This window comes from Ursus americanus, chromosome 5, assembly GCF_024610735.1.
Source record: "Ursus americanus isolate L20-20 chromosome 5, mUrsAme1.1.p, whole genome shotgun sequence".
NCBI lineage: Eukaryota > Metazoa > Chordata > Mammalia > Carnivora > Ursidae > Ursus > Ursus americanus.
This window is the reverse complement of record NC_142131.1, coordinates 27,014,274-27,025,865: the sequence shown is the minus strand read 5'-3', so window position 1 is coordinate 27,025,865 and position 11,592 is coordinate 27,014,274. Positions and strand designations below refer to the sequence as shown.

The 11,592-nt window shown below is 38.0% G+C and overlaps 1 protein-coding gene across 3 annotated transcripts in view; it reads left to right on the top strand.

Annotated features, from left to right (window-relative positions):
- Positions 1 to 828: 828 nt before the first annotated feature.
- Positions 829 to 11,592, top strand: part of ZFYVE16 (zinc finger FYVE-type containing 16) — a 47,728-nt gene continuing 36,964 nt past the window's right edge. Inside the window, exons 1-2 of one of the 3 annotated variants that reach the window (XM_045796385.2) lie at positions 1,152 to 1,412; positions 4,299 to 4,348. The gene's annotated coding sequence lies outside the window, so the exon portion shown is untranslated. Of the gene's footprint in view, positions 1,125 to 1,151; positions 1,413 to 4,298; positions 4,349 to 11,592 lie in introns of those variants that run through there. The other 2 variants (XM_045796384.2, XM_045796383.2) reach the window with 2 other exon arrangements.

Here is an 11,592-nt window from a genome sequence, read left to right as displayed (position 1 = left end):
GTAAGCAAAGTATCTAATGCAGTGACTCACATAGTAGATGCTCAATACGTTATTTTAAGCTACCAATACAAGTTTTACTGTTGGGCTAAAACCACACACTTTCATTCCAGAATTTAGTAAAATCAAGGCTAGAGAAAAAAATCAAAATTCAATATTTTTGAAAGATCATAAACTGTCGTTGCAAATTGCAGATTTAGAAATTGAAGTGATTCTCAAATCTTTCACCATAAATTACACCTGATTGAAATACTCCTGTCGTAACTGAAAATTTTTAAAAGATTTGAGAGAGAGAGAGCCCCCAAGCACAAGCGGGAGGAACAGAGAGAGAGGGAGAGAGAATCTCAAGCACACTCTGCACTGAGCTGGGAGCCCCACTCCAGGCTCCATCTCAGGACCCTGGGGATCAGGTCCCTGAAATCACGACCTACCCTGAATTAACCCACTGGGCCACCCAGGTGCCCCTAACTCTTGAAATTTTTTAAAGACAAGTATGAATTATGAGCTGGTAAAACTTTTTGGCAACAGATGGATTCTTCTCCCCATACAGATTATCTCTTCTCCCCTCATTTACATTTATAGGAAACTTGTGGTAAAAATAGTAAAGCTCAACAAGCACAAACATACATCACATGAGTAGCATTTATTTCCCCAGTTGGTTAGCTTTTGTTTTAGACGCGGGGAGACAGCTGTTCTCGTGGTCACTGTTAGAAAAGCAGAACTAAGCAAGAGGGAAGGGCAGCGTTGGGAACAGGCCGTCAGCTGGAGGGCTTGAAGCTCGGGAGTGGGTGGGTGCATTTTTGCTGCTGCCGGGAGAAAGAGGGGGGTGGCAACACCAATGTGAAGTAAAAAGGCTTTCTGGGAGGACAGCAGCGCGGGGAGCAAGCCTGGTTAGCTGCCCAGCGGCAGGCGGGTCCGGTACAGGCCGGAGCGCGGCGCGAGCTGCGGAGGCTGCAGGCTGGGGGCGGGGAAGCTGAGTCTAGGTCAACGAAGGGCAAAGGAAGCCGGACACTGACGCAGTTCGCCTCCCGATTCCGGCTTCCAGGCGTCTAGTGGGAAACCGAGTCCCCATCTAAAGCCGGTCTTCAAGCTACCTCATCTCCCCACAACCTTCCCAGGCACTTCCGGTAAGAAGCCCGGCACCCACAGCCCAGACCCCGCAGAGCAGCGCGCAAGCGCTTCGGGACTTGGCGGAGGCCGTGAACGCGGAGGGAGGGGGAGTGTGAGTCGTAGGAAAGCCTCTTCTGCGCCTGCGCTCTCTGCTCCTTTCCCCCACCCCCTCCCCAACAGGTCGGGGGGAAAACAAACCCTGAGCCGCCGTAGCGCACCCCCGGGGCTCCTGGCCGGGGTCGCTCTTCGCTCCTCTGCTCGACGTCGCTTCGTGTCCCCTGAGAGCTCCTCAGGGGTGTGGGGAGGTAAGAGCTCCCATTAACAGGCAACTTGGCTGGCTTCTCCTCACCCCTGCTGCACTCACGGAGGGGGCGGGGTGGCTGCTGGACCCGCCGACCTGGGCGCTGGGTCTGGCCCTCCTTTAACTCCAAGGGCTGAGCCTGGGCCCCCGACTTGTTCTCTTTCCGAGCCCCCAGAGTTGGACAGGGAATCACGACTTCGCGTCCCCTCGCTAGAGGTTGGAGGACTGGACCGGGCAGGGAGGGCAATCTCGGCGGCTTTTTGCCGGGTCCCACCCACCCGGGCCGCCTCGAGTCGCCCCGAGTGCTCGGGGCTGCAGGGGAGCGCCCCGGGGGCCGGGGCGGGTGCAGGGAGAAGCGCCCCCAAGCTGCCTGTCCCGCCTGGGGAGGGGCTGTGCCTGCCTGAGGGGACTATCGTTCCGGCGGAGAGGTAGTCTCGGCGCTGGGAGGACTCGGCTCCAGCAGAATCTGTCATCGCCGCCCTTGCTCTTTCGCAAACCCCATTCTCGCATCGATGCATTTTCTCATCATTTTAGACAGAAGGATGCGGCGGTGTTCCTTTTTTCTACCTTCTCTTTGGTACCTCTGAAAAATTCTAAAAGATGACCTAACTTTTAAACTGTTAACTTACTTGTACTATCGTGACTGCAAATTATTCCAGACTGAGTGTTCTTGTTAGTTTGACTCGTATGGAAACCCAGTCCATACTTTTGATAAGTTCATCTTTTTCATTTAACAAAATAGGAAATTGGTTGGTCGATTTAGGTTCTTTAAATTATTGGTTTGAACTTCTTGTCTTCTGAATTGGCAGATATAATGGTTTTTATCCAGGAAAACCATATATAATTTTTCACCCAATTTCTCCCTTTTTTTCCTCCCGTGGATATTAAACTGCATGCTTAACGTCAAAAAACAAAATCTTAAATATAATAAAGATGAAGAAAAAATAAAAAGCCATAATTCCACCATTTAAAGGTAATCAACCGCAGTTAATATTTTGTCTTTTTCTTTCCAGTCTTTTTTCTCGTGGCATTTTCTTAATTATGATGATGAGATTTTATATAGAGTTGGATTGCCTGCTTTTCTTAAGTGTTTCCTCATGTTTTAAAAAATCTTCATAAGTATAACTTTATAATGTTTGATTATACAAGTAATGCATGAGCAAAATGCCTTTTGAAACAATTACAGATAAAGCTTCGTTCCCATTTAATTATAATCCCAATGTTACATAATATGATGGTATCACAGTTTTTAACCCAGTGGGGTCTCAGGATCCCTTACCTTTACAAACTTAAAAATTATTGAGGACTAAAAGAGTTTTTCTCTAATGCAATATATTTAGTATTTTAGAAATTAAAACTCAGAAAATTTCTAAAAATTATGCATTAAAAACCCTTCACATGTTGAATTAAATAATATTTTTGAAAAATATATTTTCTTTAAAAAATTTAGTGAGAAGGGTGGCACTGTTTTTTATTTTTGCAGATCAGTAATGTAGATCTTTATAGAAGACAGCTGGATTCTCATATTTGCTTCTCCCTTCGATCTGGTGTGCCATCTTGTATGCTAAAGCACGTTAAGAAAATCCAGCCTTGCATAGATAGGTGTTTGGAAAAGGAAGGACCTCACTGACCTCCTAGAAAGTTCTTGGGCCTTCCAGGGGTCCTCAGATCTGTTTGAGAAGGATGATTTAACTATTCTTGTATTGATGCACTGTTAGGTTCTTTGAAATTTTGCACTATGACAAACATTGCAAGTTGAAAGTTCTTTGTGATGTGTTCCCCCGCACAAGTGCCGATGTTTCTCTGGAAGTAGAATTACTTTAGATGCCTAGGTAATTTTCTTTTGTGTCCTAATGTTGGTGTTTAGATGGTTTCAGTTAATGATTTGGTGAAATATCTTTGCATGTTTTCAGCTGCTTTCGATTATGTTCTTAAATTTTTGAAAAGGAGAGTTGTTACATTAAATGGAATCTCTTTGGGACTGTTGATACATGTTGCCACATTGTTTTTCTGATAGGTTTGCTTCCTATCAGCAGTATCTGAGATGCTCTTCTTGTCATACCCTTACAAACATGGAGCACTTGTATTATTAAAAAAAAAAATTGTGGGGGTGGCTGACTGGCTCAGTTGGTAGATCATGCAATTCTTGATTGTGAGTTTGAGCTTCATGTTGGGTGTAGAGATTGCTATAAAGAAAAATTGTGTTCTGATTTAGTAGGCAAAAAATGGTATGTGTTTTCATAGTACGTTGATAGTACAGATTGTGCTTTGAATATTTTTTCATAATTTTATTAGTTTGTATTATTTACCCATTTATAGTCCAGTGTCAATGTGTTTTTCTAACAGATTTTTATTATTATTCTTATTTTATATTGTAAGGATGTGCACTATAATTTTTTTAGGAAATGAACAAAATTATCTTTTCTCCTGTTTACAAAAGTAGTATATTTTTATAAAAAAAAAAACCACAAACTAAAATACTATAGAGATACATATTGTGGATGTGAAAGACTTGCATAATCACAGATACTGTTATTAACAGTTTGGTGTTGGCCCTCCATATTTTTCTTCTGTGCCTTTGCTAATACTTTTTTTTTTTTTTAAACAACTTATTTGTAAAAATGAGTTTATACTGTGCATGACATTTTGCAGTTTCATTTTTTGTCATTTAAGATTATATATTGGCTATTTTTCTATAGAAGTATATATAACTCTGGGCAAGGTTTTATCCAGAGGGGCTTTAGGAACATTAATTGTGATCTTTAGATATCTGATGTCAGGCTCCTGTCCTCTTCTATATTCTCTTCCTAGGTGATCTCATCCATTAACAGGTATGTGCTGCCAATTCCCAAATCTTTTATCTATCTCAGACTTCTCTCCTGCATTCCAGATCCTTATATTCAGCTGCCTATTGGACATCTCCCCCAGGATGTTCTCAAGGTACTGCAAACAACAGTCCAAATGTGAACTCATGTTTTTCCTCAGTCCTGCTCTTCTCTGTATCGCCTGTCATGGTCAGTGGTACCACTGTCTACCCAGTCACCCGTAATGGAAACCTGGCAGTAATCCTAGCTTTTTCCCTTGCTTTCACTCTCCAGAATTTCCCATTCTTTAGTCACTTTTCTGTTGATCTCCTTTCCATCTGCTCTGCCCTGTGTCAGTTCAGGCCCTCATCATCTCTCATCTGAACCATTTTAGGAGTCTACTTGCTATTGGTTTTGTTGGTTTTTTGATTAATCTTCTGTGTTGCTGCCACTTTTTTTTTTTTAAATCATGAAGAGATTTTTTAAAACCATTTTTTTGTAAAGTAAATATTGTAAATCTTTGATTGTAAATCTGAGAGTACATAAATGGTCAGGTGAGTAAAAATATTACCTAAATAAAATAGGTTATCATATGTACACATAAATAAACGTTTTCAGAATAGGGAGTGTATCTTATATACCCATTGTGTCCTCTTACTGTATGTGGTAGATTATTGGCACAGTAAGTACGTTTTAGTTGAATGAAATGGGAAGTATGTGCAGCTTCAAATTTCATGTTAAAAGGTTTCATGTACAGTGTTTGTATTATATCGTATATAAATTGTTGGATTCTATTATTACTTCTCTTACCTTTTCTGTACTTTTTAGGCACCTCAGATGACATAATGCTTACTAGTACAGTGCTATATAGAGATAACTCTGTAAATAGATGTTTCATGAATTCCATACTTTTTTAAGAAAAATTGTTTTTTTCCTAATGAGAGACTATTTCTAGACCTTCTAATTCCTGTGCCTTATGTTTTTAATATGTTCTATATTCAGAGTTCCTTTAATACTTTTTGCTATTCTATCTTTTAATATAATGTTAGTGGTTAGCAAACGGATACTTGTACATAATTTAAATAGTCAAATAAGACTATAAGACTTAAAATGAAAAGCAATCATCTTTTGCCCCAATCCTGTCTCCTGAATCCCACTCTGCCGAAGCAGCCCTTTCAATCAGTGTTCCTCATCGGAACAGAAGTTGCGTTACTGTTTCCTTAATTCCCCTGGGGATGGTTTAAAACAAGTAACAGGCATAGGAAAGAAGGTAATTCATTACATAAGGGGATGCCTTAGGGCATTAAGGCTTCATTTTCTTATAGAACCCTTGCTGAGAAAGGTTGTTGCAGAGTGAATAGACTGTTAAGCTATTTAGTTAGTTAGTTCAACTCTTTTTCACCTCTAAGTTTTTAAATAACCTGCGTATACAGCTATCTCCCCATCCTATCACAGTTTTAGATATTATTTACCAATTTCCTATTATAGAAGATGAGAGTTTAGGTTTGTCACACAAACCTCCACCTTTAAACACTGCACTTTTCCTCACCTCTTATTTGCATATTAGTTCTATGTTAATTTTTAGTTAAATCATTATGTAGTGTTTATATCATTTAACTATGTGCATAATGTGTACAGGTGAGCCAGGTATATTGTGCTATTTCTTATATAATTTTTTGTTTTTTTCCTAGAGTTTATAATTACCTTTTTTATTTTTAAGATTTTATTTATTTATTTGTCAGAAAGAGAGAGCACACAAGCAGGGGGATCGGCAGGCAGAGGGAGAAGCAGGCTGCTTGCGAGCCCAATGTTGTACTCGATCCCAGGACCCTGAGATCACGACTGAGCAGAAGGCAGACACTTAACCGACTGAGCCACCCAGGCATCCCCTCCCTTAGTTCTTCTATATATCTACCTTTAAGTATCTTTATGAATGTATGTTTTATATCTTTTTAATATATCTTTTATATATATATTTTAAGATTTTATTTAAGTAACCTCTACTCCCAACATGAGGCTCGAACCTACAATGCCGAGATCAAGAGCTGCACCCTCCACTGAATGAGCCTGCCCGGTGTCCTGTCCTTTATATCTTTAATCTATTAACAACCCTTCAGACAAGATATGTAAATCTCCTTTTGGTAGATTCAGAATGTCTGTTTTTGTTTTGCAATGTCTTTCCTGTAATTGCGTGTCACCTGCATCCATCTTCATGCGTTGCTTTCTAGGCCTGTTGTTGCACAGCTGTCTTTGAGGTGTGTCCTCAGTTGCATTTGTCTCTCCCTGTGTTGAATAGCCTGTTTCTGACTTCAGCCCTTCCTCTTTCTTGTTGTCTCCCTCATGTTGGTAGAGTACATACTCCAGTAAGAGGCTCCGGAGAAAGACTGAAGGGGAAGCAACGTTTTTGGATTCTTGCCTGTCTAAACATGTTTTTTAAAATTCTGTCCTCACACTTGATTGATAACTTTGCTGAATATAGAATTCTAGGTTGTAAATAATTTACTTTTAGAATTTTGGAGGCATGATTCCATTGTTTTCTACCTTCTGGTGTTGCTACTGAGAAGTCCAATGCCAGATATGATAACCAGTCCTTTGTATGTGACCTGCTATTGCTCTCTGGAAGCTTTTATATTTATTCACTAAGTCTGTAGTAAGCATGTATTTTTGTGGCAGGCATCACTCAAGATATTTTTTGAATATATTGGTGAACAAAAATACAAGATATCTACCCTCATGAAGCTTAATTTCTTGGAGGGAGGAGAGTTGTTCCAGATGGTAAACAATATAATACATTATACAAAAAGTTAGAAGATTGTAAAGTAAATGAATGCTTTAGAATAGAGAAAAAAGCAGGATGAGATGGGGTCAGGAGTGTAGGGGAAAGGTGGGAGATGCAGTTACAGCCTGAAATGGGTTGATCTTTCTATAAACCACTCTGGTATTCTGAAATTTCACAGTGATGTGGCTTGATAAGGATTTTTCATTCATTGTGTTGAGCCCTGACTGGGCCCTTTCCACCTGGAGATCCTATCCATCAGTTCTGAGGTATTTTATTGACAGCTTCTTCCTTTTTTTTCTTCCTACACTTTTTTTCTGGACTTCTTGTTGTTTGAATATCAGACCTCTATTAGATTAAATTTCTAATCTTTACCTTTCTTTTTGTTTTACTTTTTACGATATTTTCTCAAGTTTATTTTCTAGTGCCTTCACTTCATTTAAAAAACTTTTTATTTTAGAACAGTTTTAGATTTATAGGATTATTGGGAAGATAGTCCAGAGAGTTCTGATTTACCCCTGTTTCCCTATTACATCTTACATTAATATAGTACACTTATCATGATTAATGAACCAGTATTGCTACATTAGTATTAACCAAAGTCCATACTTTATTCACATTTCTTCAATTTTTCCCTATTATGTTCTGATCTAGGAGTCCATCCAGGATACCACATCTTGTCTCCTTTGGTTCTTTTTGGTTGTGACAGTTTCTCAGATGTTCTGGTTTTGATCTTCTTGAGAGTTTTGAGAATTACTGGTCCACTACTTAGTAGAATGTCAGTTGTGGTTTTTCTGATGTTTTTCTCATAATTAGATTGGGGTAATGTGTTTTAGGAAGAAGACAGCAGAGATAAAGTGCCATTGTCATCACATCATATCAAGGGTATGTACTATCAACATGACTCATCACTGTTGATGTTTTCTTTGATCCACTGGCTTGAAGTAGAGTTTGTCAGGTTTCTCCCTTTCTATACTGTACTCTTAAGAAGAAAGTATGTGCAGCACACTTAAGGAGCAGAGAGTTATGTTTCACTTCCTTGAGAGCAAAGTATCTATGAAAATTATTCAGAATTTTTCTGTGTGGGAGATTTGTCTTGTTCCTTATTTGTTTATCTCAGTATGAACTCATTTTTTTTAATGCTTTGGGTTATAAGCCAGTACTGGTTTATATATTTTATTGTTCAGATTGTTCCAGCTTTGGCCTTTGGGAGCTCTTTCGGTTGACTCCTGTATCCTTTTAACATACCTCCTTCATTGTATGTGTGTATACATCCATGTGTGCATATGTACATTCACTTTATTTCTGGCATTACAGGATGCTCTGTGCTCGTCTTGTATATTTTCTGCCCAGTCTTGGAATCAGCCATTTCTCCAAGGAGCCTTGGTTCCTTTTGTTGGAGAAACCATGCTCTGGATGCTAAGTGTGACTGTTGTCCCTGGGATGTCTTGGGGCTTGATCCCGGGACCCTGAGTTCATGACCTGAGCCAAAGGCAGACACTTAACTGACTGAACCACCCAGGTGCCCCCAGTGTGTAGATTTTTAAAGACAGGCTTCTTTTATGTAGCAATACATATTCAAGACTCATCCATGTCTTTCTGTGGCTTGTTAGCTCATTTCTTTATATCATTGAATAGTATTCCATTGCATGAATATATCACAGTTTGTTTATTCATTCACTTACTGAAGGTCATTTTGAATACTTCCAAAGTTTGGCCCTTATAAATGAAGGTGTTATAAACATTCACATCTAAGTTCATGTGTGGACATAAATCTTTAACTCAGTTGGGTAAATATCTAGTAGTATGATTGCTGGATCATATAGTAAGACTATAGTTTTTAAGAGACAAACCGTTTTCCAAAGTGGGTGTACCATTTTGCATTCCCACCAGGAGTAAATAGAGTTCCTGCTGATGGGTACCCTTGCAGCATTTGGTATTGTCAGTTGTTTGGATTTTAGCCATTGTAATTGATGTAAAATGGTATCTCATTTTTTTAATCTGTAGTTCCTAAAGACAAATGATGTTGAGCATTTTATCATATGTTTATTTGCTAACTGTGTATCATCTTTGGTGAGGTGTCTATTTGGAACTTTTGCCATTTAATTGGATTGTTTGCTTTCTAATTATATAACGTTAGGAGTTTTTTGTAGACTTTGGATACAAGTCCTTTATCAGGTATGTGTTTTGCAAATGTTATCTTCCAGGATGTGGCTTGTTCTCTCATTCTCTTGATAGTGTCCTTTTCAGAGCAGATGTTCTTAATTTTAATAAGATCCAACTTAATCATTTTTTCATGGATCATTCCATTGTTATATTTAAAAATTCATCACCAAACCCAAGGTTATGTAGATTTTCTCTTAGTTTTCCTCAAGAAGTTTATAATATTGCATTTTACATTTAGATTTATTATCCATTTTAAATACATTTAGGTCTATTATCCATTTTAAAAACATTCAGGTGTAAGGTCTGTATCTAGGTTCGTATTTTTGCATAGGGATGTCCAGTCTTCTCAGCACCACTTGCTGAAAAGACTAGCCTTTCTCCTTTGAATTGCCTTTGTCCCTTTGTCAAAGATACGTTGACTATATTTGTGTGGGTCTACTTCCAGGCTCTCTTTTCTTTTCCATTGATCCTATATATCTATTCTTTTGCCAGTACTATATTACCTTGATTATTGTAGACTTCTAAATCTTAAAATCAGAGAGAGTGAGTTGTCCCAATTTGTTCTTTTTCAGCATTATGTTGTCTATTCTATGTCCTCTTCCTTTCCAGGAATTCTGAGTTTCCTAAGTCCCACAAAAGAGCTTGCTGGCATCTTGATTGGATTTACATTGAGAACTGACAACAATATTGAGTCTACCTATCCCTGAAAATGGGATCTGTCTCCATTTATTTAGATCTTCTTTGATTTTTTTATCAGTATTTTGTAGCTTTCCACATATAAGTCCCGTATATATTTTATTAAATTTATACCTAAGTATTTAATTTTTTGAGGTGCTATTGTAAATGGCATTTTTAAAAATTCCAAATTCCAGTTGTTCCTTGCTCAGATATAGGAATGCATATGATTTTTATTAACCTTGTATCCTATGTCCATGCTGTATTCACTACTCTATTTTGGGGTGTTAGTTTTTGGGGATTTTCTACATTGAAAATCATGTCATTGCAAGTAGAGGTAGTTTTATTTCTTCCTTCCCATGTGGTATACCTTTTATTCCCTTTTCTTGTTGCACTGGTGTGTTTTCAGTAGTATGTTGAATAAGAGTTGTGAGAGAAGATATCCTTTCCTTGGTCCCAGTCTTTGGTGGGAAGGCATCCAGTTTCTCATCATAACGTATAATGTTAGCTGTAGGTATTTTGTAAATATTCTTCATCAAATTGAAAAACTTCCCCTCTGCTCATAATTTGCTGAGCGTTTTTATCATGAGTAGGTGTTGGTTTTGTCAGATTTTTTTTTTACATCAATCAATATGATTATACAATAATTCTTCTTTAGCCTGTTGATATGGTAGATTATATTGATTAATTTTCAAAGGTTGAACCAACCTTGCATACCTGGATAAATCCCACTTGGTTGTCATGTGTAGTTCTTTTTATACATTGTTGGATTCTACTTCCTAGTATTTTGTTGAGGATTTTTATGTCTGTGTTCATGAGCAGTATTGGTTTCTAGTTTGTCTTTCTTGTAGTGTCTTTATTTGGTTTTGGTATTAGAGGAATGCTCATCTTATAAAATGAATTTGGAAGGGTTCCCTCTGCTTCCTTTTTCTGAAAGAGATTATGAAATATCATTTCTTCCTTCCTGAAATGTTTGGTAAAATTCACCAGTGAAGCCACCTGGATCTGGTGATTTGTTTTGTGGAAGGTTACTAATTATTGGTTCCATTTCATTAATAGATACAGGACTGTTTGGGTTTTCTTTTTCTTCTTGTCTAAGTTTTTGTAGCTTGTGTCTTCCAAGGAATTGGTTCATTTCATCTGATTATAGAGTTGTTAATAATATTCCTTTATTTTCCTTTAAGTGTCCATAGCATCAGTAGTTATATTCCCCCTTTCTTTCTGATATTGGTAATTTGTGTTTCTCTCTTTTCTTGATTAGCCTAGTTTATTAATTTTACTGTTTTTTCCCCCCAAACAAAAGAGTTTTTGGTTTCAGTGATTTTTTTCCTTCTATTTGTCCATTGTTTTCCTGTTTTTAATCTCATTGGTTTCTGTTCTATTCTTTGTTATCTTTGCTTCGTTCTTCTTACTCTCCTTTTTCTAGTTTGCCAAGCTGGAAGCTTAGACGATTGATTTTTAGATCTTTCTTTTTTTAACCTATGTACTTAAGTTATAAATGTCCCTCTAAGCACGGCTTTCACTGCAGTCAACAAGCTTTACTTGAATTTTAAGATTTTTGCTATCACTTTCTATGATCACTTTTCCCCCTCCATATGTTCTTTATTTATGGCTTCCCATTCCTGTATCATAGTTGCATTGTTATTTTTCAGAGAATATTAGTTTCTTTGAAGTTTTCTTCTGTTTCCTGCATTTTCTCTTTCTCCAAGTTCCTTTTGTTTGTTTTGGTGTCTTTGTTTTTGTGTACTATTGTATATGTATGG